General features: G+C 41.1%; 1 protein-coding gene and 1 non-coding gene across 15 annotated transcripts in view; both read left to right on the top strand.

Moving 5' to 3' along the window:
* Positions 1-12,825, top strand: part of PDE4D (phosphodiesterase 4D) — a 1,508,086-nt gene that overhangs the window by 1,317,662 nt on the left and 177,599 nt on the right. The window lies entirely within an intron of this gene.
* On the top strand, positions 7,928-8,034 carry LOC113930005. Its single transcript, XR_003522391.1, has one exon. It is a non-coding gene; the product is annotated as a U6 spliceosomal RNA (small nuclear RNA).

The raw sequence follows: 12,825 nt of genomic DNA, 5'->3' as shown, positions 1-12,825 counted from the left end.
CCAAATAGGAGGCTGCAGGAGCAGATTAAGGCAGTGGTGTGAAGAGTATTGGAAGCCAGTGTTGATCGTTGTGGACTGTATTTTATGGGCAAGGGAAAACCATCAATCATTTCTATGCAGAGAAGTAAGTATGTATTTTAGGATGACAACATTGGAAGGGGCGCCTGGGTGGCCCAGTCGGTTAAGCGTCTGACTTTTGATTTTGGCTCAGGTCTTGATTTCAGGGTTGTGAGATCGAGCCCCATGTCTGCTCCACGGCGAGCATAGAGCCTGCTTAAAATTTTCTTTCTCTCCCTCTCCCTCTGCCCTTCCCCCCCAAAAGAAAAAAATAAAAGAAATGAAATGGAAACAGACCAAAAAACAGAGCAGAGGCAGCCCCATACTCATTAGGAGGCTGTTATCTATCAAGTACACGTGGTGTGGCCATTGAGGATGAGGGCATAGATTCACAGCTCTCTCCAGAGACCAAGCTGAGAAGACTTGGCAGTTGATTAGCTTGAGGAGTGATGAGAAAAGACGTGAAAGCTTTAGTCATATACACAGATGTTCATCACAGCACACACACACACACATATATATATATATATATATATATATACATATGCATCAAAGATTGAAAACAACCCCAAATGCTAAATAATATATGAATTCTATTTAGGTATAAAAAATTCTATAATAAAAAGGTTTTTAAATGATTTATGAGAAAATTTTAGTCATGTAAAAATGCTTCTGTTTTAAAGAATACTTGATAAAGTGCTAAGTGTAATGGATTTAATTTAAGACTTTTCTTAGCTGTTGACTAGTAAGTAGCAAAGGCAGATAGCTTCACTGTTTTACCTAGAATCTAGTGACAAACATGTAAGTATTTCTCAGGTCTCAGTCGTTGGTTGCCTCTCCCCACCTGGGAAAGGTACTACTGACATGCTGCCCAGTGATATTTCAGTATTCGGGAGCCATAGTGAAGAATTAACTGTATTTTCAAAGAATATCCCTTGAATAGGACAGTACCGTGTCTGTAGGTACTGAGCCTGTGATACCTATGGCAGGACCGTTCCATGATCCTCCCAGTGATCAGCAAAGCTACCACCAAAGAGCGGATCCGAACGTCACCCAAGTCCCCTGCAGCCAGTATCCCTTCCTCACTGCCCCGAGTTTGAAAAGGACAGTATTTCCCAAACCCCCTGGATCAAAGAGATCACCAGGGGATGGTGGAAAACAAATGGATTCCCAGACAGTCCAGAACAGAATCTTTGGGAGAAGGCCCACGATCTTTATATTACTAACGAGGGCTCCCGGGTGAACCATTTGGCCGGCCAAATTTGGGGGAATAATGGGATACTGAATGATGTGGGTAAGAGGGCAGAGTACAGCGTTGTCACGGGGTTGCTCATAACTTGCTGGAAAATCACTGTCTTTCTGGAAAGTGCATTGGTGACACCCACACCCCCCATGTAACAAACAATGCAGTCCAGGACAAACAAGATACTATGTGTGAAAGTGCTGTATGATTAGGAAGCAAGACGAGGTGATACTATTATCAGCACAAAGCACGTCATCATCGTCGTCATCAGCGGGCTGTCATCGTTGTTATCTCTCGAAATGTATACAAGATTTTAATTAGCCCAGCTTGCTCTTCTCCTAGCAGAAAATGAAGGATCGTGTCCATGTTTGTGTACGGGGGTGGGAGCGGGCTTGGGAAATGTTATGTTTAGTAACTGTATCCTTTTTGTCTTCTTAGACACAGTACCAAGTTTCCTTTAAAAAAAAAAAAGGAAAGAACAAAAGCTGCATTTTTAAGTCGCTCCCTCTACCCACAAAGTGCTTCCCACCCATGTATGCCTTAGAGAATATTCTAGGCCTACTCAGAAACACATTACTGTGGTGGGGCAAAGTAGTGAAATTTCCTTTGGGTCTAATTTCCCAAATTTTACTGGTTAAACACTGAATTGTTTGACTCCATGAATCAATGGGGAGTTCACTTCTAGCAGCCTTCTTCTACCATCTAAGAAAATGTTTTTTCAAAATCCGTTGGATATGTCATGACTACTAATGTTAATAAAAGGTAACATTTTCTGACATTTAGTATGTACTAAAGACTCTACATGCATAATCTCCTTTAAGTCTATGAGAATCCGAGATACAGCTGCAAATGACAAAGTATAGGTTACAGTTGACTCAAAGGCATATCTTTAAGGTTTCTCTTCTTAAGATTTATTGACATGTGCACACAAAAACACACCATCTATTGTCATCTGCCTCTCGCCTTGGAGAGTTCTTTCCCAGAAATTTCTTTTCCTGTTCTTCTTTTCTATTTTTTAAAGGAGAGCAGAAAATGAATTTATAGGGTCCTTTTCCTGAATGGCGATGAATGGAGAGTAGGAAAAAGAGAATGGCTAAGGTCTATGGATACAGAGAAACCTTTGGGAAATCCTAAGAACTCAGTTATGTAAGCTAAGGAAAGGACTCCTGCCTGGGACATAGAATTCCTCGAGCATTCTTTAATTCCCACGGTCCCCTTCCTGACTCCTCCGACTGAAGTACGTGTTCAGTGAGAGTGCCCAGGGCAGGAACTTAGGGAAAAGGCTGCATGGTCCGTGTGAGAAGTGCCTCACTCAGATGGACTATGTCAGAAGTTTGGGGGCAGGGGCGCCTGGGTGGCCCAGTGAGTTAAGCGTCCGACTGTTGGTTTCAGCTCAGGTGATGATCTCCGGGTCCTGGGATCAAGCCCCACAACGGGCTCCGCCGCACTCGGCATGGGGTGTGCTTGGGGTTCTCTCTCTCCCTCCCTCTGCCTCTCCCGCTCATGCTCTGTCTCTCTAAGATTAAATAAATCTTAAAAAAATTTTAAGAGGATGGGGGCAAGGCAGTGCTTGAGACTCAGCACTCCCCTTGCTTCTAGGACCACTCACTATTAGCCCCTGAAATAGCAGTTTCTATGGAGTGATGAGATTCACCATCTTTTTGTTGTAGATTTGCCATAGGCTCTTCATACCCATGTCATTTTCTTGGGTTCTATTTCTAGCCGTGAAATTCCTTGGCTCTCTCTCCCCCCAGACTTCCTCTAGATGTTTCTGATGTTTAAATATCCAGTGTTTTTAGTGTGTTATCCGCTCTCTCTTTTTGTGTTTCTCTCCTGGCATGTCGGCACTCTGGAAGTACTTCTAGTTCACTGTATTTTACATGCCTGGTAACACAAATGAGTGCTTTTGTTGTGTATCTTCTTTCTGATATGTTTCCGATGTTTGCATACTGCACACTGAATTGTCCATGTGGAGAACCTCATTTCTGTGTTCCCTCCCGGCTTTGCTCTTTTTCTCTCTGTTTCTGAGATGTGAGAGACTGTGTTTAGGCTCTGAGGACCCAGTGAGGCATAAAATACCTCCACTGAGCTTTAGAACCATCCTCCCAGAGGTTCTCAGAACTGAAAAAGATAAAAATGTGCCCTGTTGATTGACAAAGAGCATTAAGGTAAGAGAAAACAAAAGGGCTTGTAAATGAATTAAGTAGCTGAATAAAAGAGGAAGAAATGAGTCAGGATGAGAGGTCTTTTCTCTAGAGAACCGAGAAGCTGTCTACACTGTTATTTAGCTCACAGACTGGAAAGGGTCTGTAGACCCAGTTCATGAACTTAGGGAAAACTTAGCAGCACGAGAAAGTAGAAGACAGAGTAGTAAAAGAGGAAATGTTTTCCCCATCACTAGGGAAGGGAACAGAACAGGACAGGTCCTGGAACTGAGAGCTCGAAGCTGAGGAGCAGACAAGGGCTTCTGAGATGCCTCAAGTCAGTGACTGTGTGACTAGGTTCTTTAACTAAAATTGTTCACCTAGAAGTAGGCCTAGGTTTTCTTTTCCTGCAGGTTTTTGTTTTGAAAAAAATTCCAAACTGTTACAAGTGTTGTTTGCTCGTTTGACATACAGATCAGAACCTAGAGGAGGAAGAGCAGGGGATTGGGGTTTCGTGGCTGGTTCTCCTGCTCACCCACTTTGTGATCTTAGACAACTTACTCTATGCCCTGAGTCTTTTCTCTTAAAATGCAGTGAATAACTAGAATAATACCCTCCCAATTGTGAGGATTACACAAGGTAATGTGTGTAGAAAATTTGGCACAGTGCCTGGTAGGCGAAAAGCACCTTATATACTGAAAAGCATTACAAGACTACCTATAGACACTATTGCACTATTCATGTTGATCCTCAAAGTAGTTATCTTTGTAAACTGTACCTTTTTTTAGCCCACCTACCCCTGCTGAGAGCATTTTAGAAATGGTTTTAGAGATATTTCATAGGCCATATTAGGAAAAAGTCACCTGATTGGTTTGCTGCCATGCTTCACTTTTGACCAGAAATATTATTTCCAATATGATTACCAACCCTAGTCAACAAACAGGATGTCAGAATAGCCTGGATCAGGCTAATTCTAGAAATGAATCCATTCCAAGGGATAAGACAATTTTGAGGGATTTGAAAGAAATATAGCGTGGACTCTGAAGGGAGGCATTCCCAAGACAGTGTCCTAGAATCGTAGAGTGACGGCAACATATGGAATAAGCATATAGTTAGGTTTTCCCAGGGGACACTTTGAAAGAGTCAGCTTCATCTGAAATCTTGTCAGTTTGTGAGGGGAAAGCAATGATCTCTAGGAGTCTTTTTGCCTCTTCAGTCATACCTTGTACAGTCTGTATTTCTAAAGATCTTCCAAGCCCGTCCCATTCACTGGAAACGGCTCAAAGTCCCAGAGATAAAGGAGAAGGCCAGCGTGTCCCAGCCCACTGGCTTAGAGGGGGACCCAAGCCCTCATCATTTCAACAGAAAGGGCAGCAGAGGAAGTCAACCTGGCATTCTGGCACACGGTACTTCTCACTGAGTCTATCACATTATCCCTGGGCACTTACTGTGCTTCAACATCCTGTTCTTTGAGGATTCATACCATTCTCTCCTAGGGTGGCTTCTACCCCTCCTTAGATAATGGTGTGTCAGCAGTGATCCTCTGGTTGCAAGGTAAAAACCAACTCTGCTAACTTACGTAAAATAGAATCTAGTAAAATGAAATCTAATCTCCTTAAGTAAAATAGAATATTGGGATAATTTCCAATTCCTGGAGTATTTTTTTTAAAGATTTTATTTATTTATTTGAGAGAGAGAATGAGAGACAGAGAGCATGAGAGGGAGGAGGGTGAGAGGGAGAAGCAGACTCCCCGCTGAGCGGGGAGCCCGATGCGCGGGACTCGATCCCAGGACTCCAGGATCATAATCTGAGCCGAAGGCAGTTGCTTAACCAACTGAGCCACCCAGGCACCCTCCAATTCCTGGAGTATTAGTGGGGATGCTGGAGGATCAGGGTTGAAGGAATCAGTTCATCTTCAGAGTGCGAGAAAGGCACAAATAAAGGGAAATTCTCATGGCAGGAGCAACCTAGTGAGCCTCCTGCAACTGTTTTTAGTTTCTTTGTTCATCTGTGTCATGTCACATTCCAGGAAGGGGTCTAATTGGTCTAGTTTGGGTCTTGGGTCTTGACTACAGGAGAACAGGGTATCTGGCTCTTCTGTCAGACTGTGTAATATAATGTAGTACTAAGAGCCTAAATTACGAGGCCAGATTGTGTGGATTCATATCTCAGCTGTGCCGCTTATAGATGTTTCTCCTCAAACACTTCATTTAGCCTTCCAGAGCCTCAAGTCCCTCATTTTTGAAGTGGGCATAGTAATAGTAATTATCTCGTGAGGAGTTCATGAAAATTGAGGTATTATTTATAAAAAAAAAACTAAGCACAATGCATGGCACATAGAAAGCACTTGATCATTGTGGGCTATGCTGTTATTAAATTATCCATGGAGACACTAAATAATTCCCTGAAGCAAAGTAGGGTACCATTAGAAAAGGGAAATAAATGTTGGTGGATCAAAAATTATTGTTGATTATAGTGAGATAAGAAGGTTGGCCACAACACACTTTACTTTGCTAATATATATTTCTCAGCAAGCTGCTCTTTATGATATTAAGGTTCTTAGAAATGTGGATGGCACATGTTCATTAATGTATCCCTGGGAATCTAGTCCATCAGAGGCATGAAATGGACTTAGATCTCTGAAGACAAATGGAAACTCACTGTAGAACACCACACAAACTATTCATTTGGAATGTCAGCATTATCGTGAGGAGGAGGGCACAGCCCTGGGCTGTGGGGAGCTAGACTGAGTGCCACACACTGTGGCAGAACCAGTCAGATAGAACCTCACTGCCCTCACAGTTGCTGTCTACAAAGCCACTAAGGCACTGAATCTCTTGACTAGATGCTTCCACCTGACCCCCACACTCAGGCAGAGCTTCTGAAGCCAACCCACTTTGGCCTGTGTGTCTAAACCTACCATCTTTGTCCCAACCTTTGACCCCAGACCTGACTGACTAACTCTGGCCCGTCCACCCAACCTCACCATGCCATATCACCCAACACAAGGAAGACATTTTGATTGGAAACTGAAAGTAGAACACCTTAGTTTACTTTTTTTGAAAGGTGTTTATTTTTTCTTTTTTTTTTAAAGATTTTATTTATTTATTTGAGAGATAGAGAGCACGAGAGGGAAGAGGGTCAGAGGGAGAAGCAGACTCCCCGCTGAGCAGGGAGCCCGATGTGGGACTCGATCCCGGGACTCCAGGATCATGACCGGAGCCGAAGGCAGTCGCTTAACCGACTGAGCCACCCAGGCGCCCAGGTGTGTATTTTTTTCCAGGGAAAGAGCTAGGCACGGTGGAGGCTGGCGGGGAGGGAGTAGGGAAGGCAGCTTTGATTTATTCAGTCAATACAGAGAATCCTGGCTATGCCACTTGTTAGCCATTTCACTTTAAGCAACTTATGCTCTGAGCCTCAATTTGTCATCTATAAAATGTAGATCACTAACCAACCTATCTCAGAGAGTTATTATTAGGATTAAATGAAATGAATAAGCACCAAGCCTAGTATCTAGCACATAGTGGGGACTAAAAAAGAAATTCTAAATCTTGAATAAACTTTTTTTTCTTGAGTGTACAGTGAGTTTCAGAGGTAAATGAATCATCTTTACAATTGGAAGCTTGACATAAAAAAGAACAAGTAAACAACTAAATTTCTCTTAAAATTATTTTCCTTTACTAACTTGTCTTCTATTGTCTGTGTTCATACAAACTAGCTATGCCTGCAAAAATGTTTCCATGGCCAGTTCTTTTCTACATGTTTAAATTCCTAATTGTGCACACAATCTTAGTCACTATATTTTCATGTGCAAGCAATTAAGACTCATTTAACAGCCCTCCCTCTGGAAGGTTTTGTTCTCCATCTGCCATAAATCAGATTCCTTAGGAACATGTTTGATTTTGAAACAATGTGAAAGTACTGTTCATTTTGTTCAAATTTCATTTATGTACCATTTTTTAAAGTGATGTAAATGGACAGCCACAAAAAGCTCAGCAGCTGGTCAAAACAAGACATCAAAGAAACCATTGAAATGGGGCAAAAAATTAAAAAAAAAACTAATATGCTAGGACAAAGCCAAATAAAAACCATAGTCTGATAAACATTCCTCAGACACATTTTGCTCATATTTACTTTACAACAGATTTAAAATACGGGAAAATGGGAAGGCACTGCTCTTCCCAGTCTAGAGCTCACACAATTGTATGTGAGGAAAAACAGCGAAAGAAGCCAGGAGGAAAACAGAAAGGATTAGATTTGTAAGTGTTTTTGGAGAGACGTGGTACACAGCTACACATTTAAATAATACAAGACTCAAACAGATTTGTACCACACTTTTGTTCATTTAAAAACCATTGGTAAATATTGTTCTCCCTCACCACAGGTGAAGTCCGTTTTAGTGTGTTCAGTGGGCTTCTTTGGATTATCAAAAAGAAGCTAATGCTTGGTCAAATTAAGAGGGAAAAATAATTATTAGGTTCTGTGCTCGTTTCAGCAGCACATACACTAAAATTGGAATGATGCAGAGAAGATTAGCATGGCCCCTGCTTGAGGGTGACATGCAAATTGGTGAAGCATTCCTTAATTTTTTTTTTTAAGAAAAAAGGATTATTTTTTTTTAAAGATTTTATTTATTTATTCATGAGAGAGGGAGAGAGAGGGAGAGAGAGAGAGAAGCAGAGGGAGAAGCAGGCTCCCAAGGAGCAGGGAGCCCGATGTGGGACTCGATCCCAGGACCCCGGGATCATGACCTGAGCCGAAGGCAGACGCTTAACCATCTGAGCCACCCAGGCACCCAAGAAAAAAGGATTATTAAGTTCTCAACACAAGTACCTGTGAACTGGTAACCAAAATTCAGCAAAAATTTAAAAAGAAAAGGATTGTTTTTTCTTAAAGGTTTTTGAAATTAAATGTCACAGTTTGGATGGAGACGTAGCCCACCGAAAATAGTTTCCTCCACCTAAACGTCCCGTTGTTTGGGGACTTGAAACAAATCACCCACATAGCTAATGCAGTAAATCCCCATTTATATATCAATAGAAAATTTTGTCTGCCAGCTTCCTAAGACTTTATAAGCTGAATTGTTTTGATATCATTTGATGAAAGGTTCTGTAAAAGTTCAAAGTATTGTTGTTGATTTGGGCAGTCACACCTGCACAGTTAAAATGCCTTTGTGCAAAATGTAGCCCAATCTGCTTTCAAATCAGACCTTCAAACAAGGGTAGATTCATGAGTGTGACAGATCCCCCCTTAGGTGTTTCCCTACAAAGAAAAAGTAAAACTGAGAGAGCCACTCCCACCCCACCATCTTTGTCTCTTTGAGCCTAAGCATCAAATGGCACCCCTAAAAAGAGAAGCAGAGAAAACATTAGTACATCTCTGCTGGAGATCTAAAACAAGATATGGAAGGTCTAATGGAAGGAGCGGCACCTAAGAATTATTAAATAGTTGTTAAGTAAACCGAAGGGAAAAACGGAAACGAAGGGAAACATTCTTTAAGAGCAGCTGAGCTCAGAAATCACAGACACATGTTGTCGGCCACTAAAGGAGTTAGTTCCATTTAAGGGTGTAGTTAAGAGTCAAATGAATATTGCACTAAGCATTTAGGGTAGTGGTTCACAAACTTGTTTGTTCATTAGGATCACCTGGGAATCCTTTTAAAATTCCAAAGAGTGAAAGAAGAAAATATAAAAGTTTCAGAGACCAGTTAGAGCACAATAGCGATGTTTAAAGAGTAAGGTCTAATAATGGCCCTATACTAGCAAAATAGCTAGATCACAGAAATATAGAGCAAAAGATTGTTGCAAATGATAAAAGAACAGGTGTATGGGATTTAGTAACTGGTAATTGTATGATTTTGAGTGGATGTAAAATGGCTCTGACAATATATGAACCCTTATGATCCTTGCTATTATATATAGTATATATAGGATTATATATCGGATAAAAATAGTTTGATGCTTGAATTCCAGTTTGGAATTTAAGGCTGGTTTATCTCAGTGCATAGATTACCTACATTTCATTTAGGAGAAAATGATCCATATGTCAAATATTCTGGGAAACCAAAGTTCATAATCTTATTTTAATCATTTGGAATGAAAATCTTTGAAAGGTATTATGCTCATTCTTAACCTCTTAAAGGCATGCGTTGAATGTAAGGAAATTATTTTTAGTGGCTCTGGTCATGATTATATACATCTACTTTTACACTTCTTTGACATTCACAGATGCCCTTTGGAGCTAATGACCTATGGATTTCTCCCCCAACATTTAAGAGCCCCAAATGTTGCTGCATTTTAACTTCTCATCTGCTGCTCCCAATGATTACCTCTTAACGTTGTTAGTGAACCTGGCTTTAGTGGCCTCTTCTGATCTGCTGCTTCTTTCACCTTGGCAAATCAGAGTCCTAGCCATTGCATTGAGTCTAAACTAAGAACAAATGAACTCAAAATAAGAGTGGGGTTGGGGCCAATCCATCTCTGAGGTAAGCTTTAGGGTATTTAATGGATATAACAAATAAGGGTTTGGGGCGCCTGGGTGGCTCAGTCGTTAAGCACCTGCCTTCGGCTCAGGTCATGGTCCCAGGGTCCTAGGATCGAGCCCCGCATCGGGCTCCCTGCTCAGCGGGCAGCCTGCTTCTCCCTCTCCCTCTGCCTCTCCCCCTGCTCATGCTCTCTCTCTCTGTATCTCTGTGTCTCAAGTGAATAAATTAAAAATCTTTAAAAAAATGAAATTAAAAAAACAAATAAGGTTTTTTTTTTATTTTTTTTCAATTTGAGTATAGTTGCTACACAGTGTTACATTAGTTTCAGGTGTACGACATAGTGATTCAGCTTCTCGTTATGTTATGCTGTGCTCACCACCAGTGTAGCTCCCATCCGCTGCTGTAAAACGCCGTTACAGTATCATCGACTACGTTCCCTACGCTGTGCCTTTCGTCCCTGTGACTTGTTCATTCCATAACTGGTAGCCTGGGTCTCCCACTCCCCTTCACCCATCTTGCCCATCCCCGACCCCTGTTCCCTCTGGCAGCCATCAGTTTGTTCTCTGTATTTATAGGCCTGATTCTGCTTTTTAACAACTAAGCTTTTAAATGCATTTGTTGACTGTTCTGGTGTTCTCTGCACCTATTTACTGGTATTGAATTGTAGAAGTTCCTGGACAGTTTCTGAGTAAATAGGTTATTACTAAACTACTAGAGCTAATAAAATTAATATTGACTTATCATCAAGCAGTCAACAAAAACATGTTTAATTCTGTACTCTGGGTTTCAGGGAAATGGAAATGAATAAGTTGCAGTCCTACTTGCAAGGACTTAGCAAGATATAATTGTTCATATGAAAAAGATAACCAAGAATCTTAGATACTCTCCAGGATTGTGTCACAGAGAATACGTGTCTTAAGAATTCAGAGGAAGCAAAGATCAAATTCAGATAAGCAATGATATACCTTGAATGCTTTTCAAATACTTTAGGTAAATGTCCCCCCTGGCCAGACTCTCATAAGGGGCGTGTTAACGGATGATCACTACCTAGCCACAGAGGTTTAGGATTGCTTCCAGCATCCTAGCAAAATAGCCCTTTGTAGGAACATTTGCTATTTGCTATTACAAAAGAGAGATGATCCCTTGCGATTTATTTTTTTTTTAAGGATTTGTTTATTTGAGAGAGAGAGAGAGCGAGTAGGTGGCGGGAGGAGCAGAGGGAGAAAGAGAGAGAGAATCTCAAGCAAATTCCCCACTGAGCATGGAGCCCAATGCAGGGCTTCATCCCACAACCCCGAGATCATGACCTGAGCCGAAATCAAGAGTTGGATGCCTAACCAACCAAACTACCCAGGCGCCCCTCACTTGTGATTTATTAACATTCCTTCATCCTACATGTGGCCCTAAATTTGGGAAACTTGTAGAAAGAGCAATAACCCTGGGGTTTGGGGACCACAGTTATAATCCCAGCTCTGTCATTAGCTCCCTGTTTAACCTTGGGTCAGTAATTTAAGCTGGTTTTCCATCTATAAAATGAGGATATTGGACTAGTTGATATCCAAAAATCCAACCAGCTCTTTCTTGTTTTCTTTTTTATTTTTTAAAACATGCATGCTTCTGATTGCCTTTCTATAATTATATTTTCTGTATAATTATATTTCCCTAAGAAGTGAATAAAAGATACACTAAGTCAATGTATGTGAATTCCACTTTCCCCAATATAGATCCTGTAGAGAATATCCATGACACCCACCATTTGCTCTTGAATTTTCAACAAAGAGTTAAAAGAAAATTCTGGCTCCCCTGGCTAGTCATGTTCTCCAGTTGGCAGAAGTCTTCGTGTGAACTTGATGGTTGCCTAGAGCAACAAAATATTAGGGACAGAAACATGTTCAGGGACTTGATTGTATAAGTGACTCAGAGCTGAGAGACCTTTTCCAGCTTGACTGGAGCCCATACTTAGCTAGAGTGGGTATTTGTCTATGCCTGTCTGCGCCACTCCGCTGACTGGGAGGTGCCTGTTATTTTGCTTCCAGAATACAGAAGCCAACCTTGAAACCTGCAGAGGGGTTAACTGGTCAGAAGGCAATCTTCATGTAGCACATCTCGCACATGAGAGATCATTAAGACTAGTAAATACAAACAAGATGAAGAGGCTGACTGTGGGCTTTGAAGAGCACAGACCAAGAACATTTTAAGAACTCAATAAAATTCAATGTAAGAGCTACTCTTCAAAGCCAATTATCCCTTTTGAGTTAGGACAGCCCACTGGAGGAGCTGTTCACAAAAATCAATACCCCATCCTTCTCTTTGTTGAAGCCAGACATCTCTAACTATGCTCTAAGTTAAAATGTGAAGTTAAAAAAAAAAGTTTTTCTATTCCTAAACTCCTAAATCCTCAGGTCATCCCCTCCCTGTGCCATGAGTCTGGCTCCATAATACCAATTACTCCAGCTTGTTAAGGAAGTTATTAGCATCATGTCTGCAACTTCTAGTCAGTGTTGCCTGCAGTATGAAATGGAAGGAGAAGTATTAGCCAAGTCTCGTTACCTGAAGTCCTCCGTCTTTAGCTATTTAACTAGGTCCCATCTTACGTGTTTCCTTGGTGTTATTTTTATACCCAGTACACATTCTTCCCACTTGCACATGAGCAAGTTCATTATGATAATAACAGCAATCATATACTTTTACTTTTTATCCTGATTGAATATTTATTGTGTGTCTTCATTATCAGAAACTGACCTTCTCGGTTTGGACATTATGGATTGTAATGAATATTCTTTTTGAGTGATTGGAAACATAGTCCTCAACTTACACAATTTACATAGTAACTCTTATCCGCATAACCATAGCAGCTGTTTGGAAACATGGCTTCGGATCACTTGTTTGCAAATGT

This window comes from Zalophus californianus, chromosome 5, assembly GCF_009762305.2.
Source record: "Zalophus californianus isolate mZalCal1 chromosome 5, mZalCal1.pri.v2, whole genome shotgun sequence".
Classification (NCBI taxonomy): Eukaryota; Metazoa; Chordata; class Mammalia; order Carnivora; family Otariidae; genus Zalophus; species Zalophus californianus.
Note: the sequence above shows the minus strand (reverse complement) of the source record. Positions and strands in the feature narration are given on the sequence as shown.